Genomic DNA, 9,472 nt, shown 5'->3' on the forward strand with positions numbered 1-9,472 from the left:
GGAACTGAGGTTGCGGACGGGACAAGATTCTGTAGGTTTCCGAGCAGGTCCAGTCCCTGCCATATTCCACAAAATTCACCATGCTGGAGGGGGCGGAATACTTTCCAGTCATTCATGACAGGCAAAAGAAAGTTTGTCGGCTCTGCATTCAGGAGGGGCATGTTCTTAGGGACTGCCCCAAATTTATGTCATAAGTGTGGGCTCCAGGGACACTACACAAGGGAGTGCAGCCACACAATATGCAAGGACTGTTGGCGGACACAGCAAGACTGTATTTGTAAAAGGGAGGACGAGCAGACCAGGAAGGCTGGGGGAGGAGCGGGTGCTGGCCTCGGATGCGGAGGTGGAGGGGGAGGGAGAGGAGGACATGCCCTCACTGGTGGGGAGTGTAGAAGGTGAGGACCGTGAGCCTGAGCCCTAGCAGTCCACGATGGCGGAGGTGGATGATACACCTGCTGATATGGGCCATGTAGCTGTTTCAATGGACCAGGCAATGGGAGACACATATGATGACATCCGCGACCCAGAGGAGCAATCCAGCCAGCGGCAGGGAGTTCCGCAGGGGGTGGAGAGGGGGTCGACCGGGCGCCTGCCCCTCCCCTAAGTTTGGACTCCAACAGGCCGTATAACGAGCTGATAGCTGACACCTGGGGTGTGACCTCCAGGTCTGGCAGTGGCTCACGAGAGGAGATGGGCTCTGGTTCAACGATGTGGTGGAGATGGAGAAGGGGGTCTCTGCAGAGAGACACCAGGGCCTTGCACCTTCGGGGAAGCTTTCCCTAGACGTGGAAGAGAGGAGAGAAAATGGAAGAAATCAAAGGAAGAAGATAGGTGAGAGAAAATCATCAACAGTTGGACAACACTGACCTTTTCTGTGTTAATGCTGATAGCTCCACTAAATGCTAATGATTTGAGAGACTTCTCGAAATTGCAATAGTGTTGCTGTCAGTGAAAGCTGACATCGTGAGTCTACAAGAAACACACTGGACCAATGAGATTATGGTTAATGTTAAGAAATGTTGGACTGAAAAGGTTTTTGTGAATCACAGGATTGAGAGAGCATGTGGAGTAGCAATACTGGCAGGAGACAGTGTCAGTAAGATAAAACAGATGATAATGAAGGAAGGCTTCTGGGGGTGGAGTTTGAATGTGACAATGTTGTGTTCAATTTAATTAATATACACGCACCAAACATAGAGGTCAATAGAAAGGATTTATTTTCAAAGTTACAGCCTTTGTGCAAAGGGCAATGTATTATCATTGGGGATTATAATGTACACTGTACAGGGTCGGACATATGGAATGCAGATAAGTTAAGACATGATTCATCTAGGAATGCGCTGTTTGAGCTAATGAATGAAAAACAAATGGTGGACTGTTGTAGAGCTGACAACTCCAAATCAAAACAATGTTCTAGAAGACAGGTGATGAAGGGGCAACTAAAATGGAGTAAAATAGATTTATGTTTGGTTAAGGGTGATATTTTGGGGCACATTAACAAGATGGAATATAATTTTACTGGGTTGAGTGACCATGCTGCACTTAAGGTGAATATTGGTTTAGGTAGGGAGGAGAGAGGAGGGGGGGTTTGGTGTTTAAATTCAAGTATGTTAAGGGAGGAACTCTTTCAACAGAGAGTGGTGGGATGCAGTTTGGGTGAAGTAGAAAATCAACTCATGGACACTGATACTTGTAAATGGTGAGAAACATTGAAAGGGAAAATAAGAAAAGTGTGTATAAGATATGCAAGACAAAGGAATTTATTAAAGAACCAGGAGGAAAGAGAACTGCAAAAAAGACTGGAGGGTGAGTTCAAACTTTTTGAGCAAAATCCAAATCATAACACAACTGAATATTTAAAAATTGAGAATGAATTAAGTAGGTATGTAAAGGACAAATGTGAGGGTGCTATGGTGAGTAGTACAGCGAAGTATGCAGTGGAAGGGGAGAGGAGCACATGCTTTTTTTGGGATTAGAGAAAATAAATATATATCAGAGAGTTAGAAAATGAGAGGGGGTAGAAGGTGGGTGACTATGTGGGAATTTTAGAGGTAGTGGAAAATGTATATGGGAAGTTATTTAGGAAGCAGGAAAGTGATCAGGGGAATGTTAGGCAGGTATTAGGTAATGTAAGTGCCAAGATATCTCCTAAGAAAAATAAATGTGTGACAACGATATTCTACCGGAGGAAATAATAACAGCTATCAAACAATCCCAACCCAATAAAAGCCCTGGTATAGATGGGGCTCACCAATGAGTTCTACAGGACTTTTTCATATATCTTGGCACCTATACTACTGAGGGTATTTAAATGTATGGAGGACAGGCAAGAGGTACCGGAATCAATGACACCAGGGATGCTAACCATTTTGTATAAGAACAAGGGAAGTAAATTAAAGTTTAGGCCAATAAGTTTACTCACAAGTGACTATAAAATATTAGCAAAGGTTTTAGCTCACAGGATTAGGAGGGTTTTAGGGACCATAATATCTTCAACACAGGCGTACAGTATCCCGGGGAGGGACATAGCTGACACTGTATGCACTATAAGAGACGTGGTTGAATATATGAATAATGATGATGAAGGTGGGACTTAGTTTAGATTTGAATAAGGCTTTTGACAGGGTTGAGCATGGGTTTTTATTTAAAACAATGGAGAAATTTAATTTTGGACATGGATGTTAAATTGGGTAAAACTACTGCACAGTAATGCCAGGAGCTGCATTAAGGCAGATCATCATATACAGGGCATCCAGATTCCATATAACAATAAAGGCTTGATACATCAATACACAGATGACACCATATTTACAGTTAGGGATACAGATAGCATTAAAAGGATCATGGCACACATGGAGCTGTATGGGAGAGCCTCAGGAGCAAAGGTCAATATGCAGAAGTCATAAATAATGTGACATTGAAATTGAGAGGGAGGGTCATTGTGGTGAATGCTTTATTATTATCAAAATTCACATAAGTAATGGGAGCTATTGGTTTGCCAGAATGGGTGTTAAATGAGGTGAAAAGTGCTGTGGTGAGGTTTTTGTGGAGAGGGAAAGGGATCTTAATTGCACATAACACAATAATATCTGGTTATGAGGAGGAAGGGTTGAAGCTGGTGGATGTGAACATAAAGAGGAAAGCAACATGTGTAAAATTAGTTCGGAAATATTTACATGATAAGGTGCAGTATGGGTGGAAATAAATGTATTTGGACCGGTGACATTTTAATCCTATTGAAAACATGCAAAGGCACATTTTTTTGTTGTTCTTTAATTTTGTATGATACATAATGCCAATTAAACACATAGATAAGGGAAAAGAAGCCTCCATTTCTCTCTCTTCCTTTTCTTTTCCCTTTTTTTCCTCCCTTTTTCTCACCTTCTCCCCCGCCCCCCCCCCCCAAACAGACTATTGTTCCCCAACTTTGGCGCAGTTAGAACTATGATATACAGTAGTTCCAGTTGTTAAAAGGATGGAATAGTGCACTCTACTGGTGGAAGTTGTTAAAAGGAGGGAATAGTGCACTCTACTGGTGGAAGTTGTGAAAAGCTTATGGCACCGGTTATTCCCACCAGGTGGTCTCCCATTCAAGTACTAACCTGGCCCGACCCTGCTTAGTTTCTGAGTCTCAACTTAAAATCAAAATCCTCACATTCAATACTGTTTTATTTCACATTTAAATTTTTCCACAGATTTTTTACATTGAGATCTTTAAACACTTTTGACCACACTTCTCCAGATGCAGGTGTTTTCAATATTTTCCTTAGCAACCACCTATACATTTTAAACAACACAGATGGTCCATAGTCATTTTCCTCACATCCTCATCACATTCAACACAATCATAAATCACCTGTCACATATTCATATACCATGTATTTTATCTGTCTCACTCCTGCCTCCATAAACTATTTATTGTAGAACATCCTGCTCTGTTAATTTATTTTGGGGTTCAATACCAGGTCTATTGCGTTACATATGTAGTTGAGTTGTGGAAGGAATTCTGCCCATGCATTAAACACTTCCTGATAAAATAGAGGTACCCTCCTATACATACTGTTCTTCATACACATCAGTAACCCATTTTCTCCACACCCCCCGCAGCTAAAGAGAAAATGGACTTGGACACCTGTTCCATAGAATTTGCAGCTTGCCTTTTCTATTATAGCCTATTATTATATTATCGTTTATTATTATTATTATTATTATTATTATTATTATTATTATTATTATTATTATTATTATCATTATTATCATTATCATTATTATTATTATTATTATTAGGTGGGCTTGCTTCAGGAAGTCCAACTATTGTTCCTCGACATACTTATTCTTATTGGCGGGCTATCTAAACCTTCAACTACCTAGCATCATCCTTTCTTCCTTTCACCAGTCACTACTGCTTCACTCAGTATAACCCATACTGATAAATCTCTTAATTGTTTTGATCTTTCGATACCTCCCCTCTCCCATCTGTCTATTTCTCTTTCGTTTACCCATTCATCCAACCAACCTAACCAACCTATCTCACTTTCTTTCAACTATACAGAAAATCTTCATTAACCCTGATAAAAGCTTTCTGATACCTATTGAACTTTTTAAACTATTAAGCTTTTTTAACTCCAAAAACTCTCATCTGCTTAACCAACCAACCCTACCACTCTCAACCCCTCAACCAACAAACTCTCTTAGCACGGGCTCCTTTTTTTCCCACAACCTAAAATAGCGCATAATTAGTCTGAATATTCCCTTAAACGAATTGTGAAACTGCATTTTAAATAATGAAAAGCAAATTTCTGCGTTTGGTTGTTAAATTAGGAACAAATAAATCAGCAACTGACATAAACTCTAGATGTATTAAGAGACCTGCAAAGCTGGTGAACACTCGTCGTCTTCGGTATATCTCGGAGGACTGGAGGACGAGATTGATACGGTTCGTTTGCGATGGTTGTATGGTAAACGTTCAACTTGATAAATTAAGAGAAAAATATATATTAATATCGATACAAAAAAATAATGTATACAAATATAGAAATTATAAATAAATTCAAAAAATAAATAAAGTAACTCACATAAACTCCTAAGGCCTTCGACTTCGGTGCATGAAAGAGAGAGAGATGTAGAGCGCTTCTTCAGCTGGATGTGAGAGTACCGAAAAGTGACTGAGACACTCATTGTAAAACAACAAGGCAATTTATTCTTTTTATTTTATTGAAAAACATGTTTTCCCCTTAATTGAATCACCCCCGGGGAGATCTCCCCATTCACCAGCACGTCAGTTACAATACTTGAACAAACACGCAGATTTCCCTTGTTGCACGGAAGTAGACACACAATACCGCGGCCCCTGGACGCCCCCCTTGACGTGAACGTAAATGACGACATTTAACAAACACGCAGATTTCTGTCTGCTAATTTTTTGAACGCACTGTAACCGCGCGCGCGCACACACACACACACACACACACACACACACACACACACACACACACACACACACACACACACACACACACAGGAACCATCTGTTACCACACAACTAGTTCTTAGCAGCTCAACCCGACACCTCGAGTATGTGGGTGGGTGGGGGGATTTTTCTCCTGTCTCCTGTACTGTCTGTAGTCCTGGAAAAACATCACAAGCTACGCTGAGGGAGTGGCACTGTCCGGCGTTTTTCAGTATATATGGTCCCACCAGGAATCAAACCCACAACCTTGGCGTTGTTAACGCCATGCTCTACAAACCAAGCCACAGAGGACTTGACTACAGTATTATCATAAGAGTGTGTGTGTGTGTGTGTGTGTGTGTGTGTGTGTGTGTGTGTGTGTGTGTGTGTGTGTGTGTGTGTGTGTGTGTGTGTGTGTGTGTGTGAGAGATGTGTGTATGCATTTATAATAATATCAGTTTCCACACAAAGGATTGGCAGAGACTTTTGGCTATATTTTGTTAATAGCGAAGCATATCTAATATTGATAATGTAACTCCAATGTAATTATCACTATGTGCAAAGGATTGTTGAGTCTGTGCTGATTTAGTGCAAGGAAGGTCAGATAGAATGATCTATTACAAGGCAAATACTTAATAGAAAAATGTTACATTCTAATTGAGAGAGTAGAGAGAGAGATAGAGAGATGACCACAGGTCATGCCAAAACAACTCACAACAGGACACAGGAAATGAGAAAGAGCTTTTCCCTGACCTCTGCTTTTTATATCATCCTAGAAACCACAGTATTTAAGGAGCTGTTGATAAGGAGACCCAGCCACAATTGATCTTATTACATCTAAGCTGATGATATCACAACTTTGACACCTCAAGACATTCCACAGAGCTCACAGCCATTTTTCTTCCAGGGGATGGTAAATTGAAGAAGATAGGGGCAGAATTGAAATTCTCTCACGATATACAGTATATGTGTGTGTGTGTGAGTGTGTATGTGTGTGTGCGTGTGCGTGTGCGTGTGTGTGCGTGTGCATGTGCGTGAGTGTGTGTGCGTGCGTGAGTGAGTGTGTGTGTGTGTGTGAGTGTGTGTGTGTGCGTGTGTCTCTCAATCCTTTCCTGGATGAAGAAGGCATATTGAGAGTGGGAGGCAGACTCCAAATGACCACTTGGAGTTTTGAACAAAAGCACCCGTGTATTCTTCATGTTACCGTCAAGCTATCAGAACTGCAGGTAAAGAAATGTCACAAACAAGTAATGCATAATAAGAGAGAACATTTCAGAGTAAGACACAAACAACCAGAAAAAGATAAGGAAAGAGATCAGGATGCAGCTGCTCAAGGACGACCTCATGAGTCACAGTCTCTCTACATTCCACTGGGCACTGCCTCACTGAGCACTGCCTCTCTGGGCACTGCCTCTCTGGGAACTGCCTCTCTGGGAACTAACTCTCTGGGAACTAACTCCCTGGGAACTAACTCTCTGGGAACTAACTCTCTGGGAACTAACTCTCTTTGAACTAACTTACTGGGAACTAACTCTCTGGGAACTAACTCTGGGCACTGCCTCTCTGGGCACTGCCTCTCTGGGCACTAACTCTCTGGGAACTAACTCTCTGTTAGTTTGATCATTTCAGTGAACAAAGTATACAATTAACACTTATGAGGTAGGTCATAATGATTAATAATAGCAGCATTAACATGAAAATAAAATACAAGTGATTAGACACAAATACTTCATTTACTTCTACATGTCCATCACCTGGTGGACCATGGCCCTGGAGAACAGATTCAAAGTGAAAAACACACGGTCCATATTTGACCTTGAGCTTTTGGTGGAGGTTGTGGACTGAGAGGAGGCGGCCCTGAGTGGCTCTGTAGCTGCCAGCTCCTCCTCACCACCCTCACTGGAAGCTAACTCCATCCCTAAGCAGTGTAAGAATGAATCTCTGTTGCCCTGAATCCAGTTCAGAGGCTTCACAGAAGGCTGGGAGCGTTTTATGCACGGCTGATGATGATGATGATGATGAAGGTCATTTTTAATCTTTGAACATCAAATCACGCCGCATTACCTCACCACGTTAGAACGGCCCAATCACCAATTACCTTGTACAGAACGGACCAATGGCAGTAATGACCCTGTTTGTTTACCTGTCTATGTCTCTGTTTGTCTGTCTCTCTACCTGTCTATGTGTGTTTGTCTGTCTATCTACCTGTCTGTCTACCTGTCTATGTATCTGTTTGTCTGTCTGTCTACCTGTCTATGTGTCTGTTTATCTGTCTATCTACCTGTCTGTCTGTCTACCTGTCTATGTGTCTGTTTGTCTGTCTATCTACCTGTCTGTCTGTCTGTCTGTCTGCCTGTCTGTCTGTCTGTCTGTCTGCCTGTCTATGTGTCTGTCTATCTACCTGTCTGTCTGTCTGTCTGCCTGTGTACCTGTCTGTCTATCTGCCTGTCTGCCTACCTTGTACAGAACTGACCAATGGCTGTAGTTCTATTTCTCCATGTTGTTTTACATTTATGCTTTTTACTTCTGAATGTTTTTAGACATTTTGTAGGAAAAAAAGCTATTTTTTCTCAAGATATGTAAAATATGTACAAAAACTCACTCAAACATTTGCTTCTCATTAATCCTTTATTCATCTGTTTATTCATCATTTGCAACAATAATCCATATAAACATATTAAAATTATTAAGCAAATCTTTTTACACATCGATAATATTTAAGAGGGAATTATTACACAGTTTGGCGTTCCCCGTGCTTCTGTTTGAACTACAATACCCAGAACTCTGTACATCTTTATCTGGTAAGAACTACAATACCCAGTACTCTCTACACATTTACCTGGTAGAACTACAATAGAGATTTGTCTCAACTCTGACCTTTACCTGGTAGAACTACAAGAGAGTTTTGTCTTAAATCTGACCTTTACCTGGTAAGAACTACAATAGAGATATGATTTATGCACACCTCTACCTGGTAAGAACAATTCCCATAACTCTCTACACCTTTACCTGGTAGAACTACAAAAGAGATATTGTAGTTCTACCAGAACCCCTGCCCGATCACTCTGCTCTTCCACCTCGGCTGGCCGTTCCGTGCATTCCTACGAGCCCGGCCTCCAATTTCTACCTCCACCAGCCTCCCCGGTACAGAGATCTGGGGAGCTAACTAGCTAGCTAACTACAAATAGCCGGTGTAATTATCATACAACATACAACCTATATACAACAACCTATATACAACCTAAATACAACATACATGTAACATTGTTGTTACAGAAGAAATACCTTCTTTTTATTGGATTGAACCTTTATTTATATCCAATAGAAAGAATAGGAAGCATTGTTCCTATTCTGTCTAGTTCAGTTGACAATATGTATGTAGAGGATTCAACTTTTTATTGTATTGAACCTTTATTTCTACAGGGGAAAACACACTGAGACCAAGGCCTCTTTTGCAGGTGCACCCTGTCCACAATATCTACACAATTATAGTTATAGGGTTAGGGTTAGTTATAATTATTATTACTAATCTACAATTACAAAACAATACATCAAAAACACAACACAGTTAAATACAGAAATCAATACATCATATAAAACCACAAACCTCTCTCTCTCTGTCTCTGTCTCTCTCTCTCTCCCTCTTTCTCTGTCTCTCTCTCTCTCTCTCTCTCTCTCTCTGTCTCTGTCTCTCTCTCTCTCTCTCTCTCTCTCTCTCTCTCTGTCTCTGTCTCTCTCTCTGTCTCTCTCTCTGTCTCTCTCTCTGTCTCCCTCTCAATTCAATCAGCTTTATTGAACAAAGAAATGTTTACATTGCCAAAGCATCAAAAACAATCCTAAGATAAAAAGGTAAGAACAGTCAGAAAATAAAGACAAATATTAAAAAGCTAATAAAGGAGATAACACAAAACAAACATATACTGCAATGTTTATGGCCCACTGGCTGTCCTTAGGGTGTGGCACAAAGTCTAAAATGTGGCTGCTAGATTTTCACATTTGGGTATTTTGGCTAGTAGATGAGGT

At 40.9% G+C, this 9,472-nt stretch overlaps 1 protein-coding gene across 1 annotated transcript in view; it reads right to left on the bottom strand.

Moving 5' to 3' along the window:
- Positions 1-8,748: 8,748 nt before the first annotated feature.
- bcar3 (BCAR3 adaptor protein, NSP family member) overlaps positions 8,749-9,472 on the bottom strand; it is a 24,248-nt gene continuing 23,524 nt past the window's right edge. The window contains exon 13 of the mRNA XM_083695911.1: positions 8,749-9,472. This exon is cut by the window's right edge and continues 1,868 nt beyond it. The gene's annotated coding sequence lies outside the window, so the exon portion shown is untranslated.

The sequence above is a fragment of the Argentina silus genome (assembly GCF_951799395.1).
Source record: "Argentina silus genome assembly, chromosome: X".
NCBI classification, from domain to species: Eukaryota; Metazoa; Chordata; class Actinopteri; order Argentiniformes; family Argentinidae; genus Argentina; species Argentina silus.